Genomic DNA, 1477 nt, shown 5'->3' with positions numbered 1-1477 from the left:
TAATTGGGCTTAAAAGTGTAATAAGGTCCAAATATCAAATATTATCCTTTAAAATTGCCATTCCCATAGCATTAGACCTCATCTTTTCCCATGGCATTGGCTCTTAGCTTTCCAATGGTGTAAGAATCATATCAGTTGGAGTTCTGTAGCTAGAGTTATGGGCAAAATACCGAAGCATATGCAAGCAAAATTCTAGGTCCTTCAAACACTTTACTTTCCAAAATTAAGTCAATTGCCTTAAATCCTACAAAAGCCTAAAAACTAATAAATAATGGCCAATTTAAAATAAATAGATATAAAATTAAAATAACTCACTAAAATTAAACTAATTATAAAAACAATTAAAACTAACTAAATTATAATTAAACATTAAGGACTCAGCTAATATTTAACAACAAAATTAGACTAAAATAATTCTATAAAATAGAATTATTACCTACTTACCAACATCCCTACTAGTGGAACACACATGGTCATCGCAATATGGACACACTCAACCTCAAATCACATCATCGTCAAGAAACATCTGCGAACGGATCATACACATCATTATCATTTTTTCTTCATCTAACCATTGGACTTATATATTATCAATAGCATAATTCGCATTCTTGTACTCAGCCTATAACGACCTATTCCCCTTGATCGCTACCAGCATTAGAGACTTGTGAGTGAACCCACCAATTCTCAAACAAGCCTTAATTTGATCTCCACATCATATCACATATTAACACCAATAATCATTTACATCAAATATTCACATTGATTAAAACATAACAATTTAATACAAATATCTAAGTTTAATAACTACATGTACAACCAGCCATAGTATTTAAACATTCCCATATAGTCTTACACTTTAATATTTACATCTTTAAAGACTATCAATTTTTACAACTCGGATTATTTTATACATAATGACCCCTAGGCAGCGGAATGACTCAGAGTGGAAATCTAGAGATGCCGTACCTAGGGCGTAGTCACCCTCGTGATGCTGACAAAGTTGTAAAGCTGACTACTTATTTGCAAAAGAAAGTAGAGTGGGGTGAGTCTCACAGACTTAGTGATCATCGACCCCGTGAGTAGGGTATAGATACGAAACAAGCTAAAAGTAGAAGAATTGAAGGTTTAAAAACATAAGAATATACATGTACCAGTAATTTATTCAAAATGGAAAGTTGTGCCTTATGTGCAATTAAATACGTTCATGCTAATTAACTATTCAAAAACGGATTTAAAGTAATCGACTATCATCTTGCATAGCAGCCAATCAATGCTGTCATATAAATAAAAAGAAGAAGTAGCAAACTATTTTTTTTCATCGTCTAAAAACTACTTACATAAAAACCAAAAGAGATTTCACTCTCAAGTAGGTACGAAAATAGCAACACGTGGACCTGCTTCCACGTCATATCATCTAGGGGCTCTGCTCCACCGGATCCCCACATGCCATGGCTATCTCAACGATGTTGGCCGA

The sequence above is a fragment of the Theobroma umbraticum genome, unplaced genomic scaffold (assembly GCF_002168275.2).
Source record: "Theobroma umbraticum cultivar Fairchild unplaced genomic scaffold, ASM216827v3 scaffold_106.0, whole genome shotgun sequence".
Lineage (NCBI taxonomy): Eukaryota > Viridiplantae > Streptophyta > Magnoliopsida > Malvales > Malvaceae > Theobroma > Theobroma umbraticum.
The sequence above is the reverse complement of the archived record's forward strand: the minus strand, read 5'-3'. Positions refer to the sequence as shown.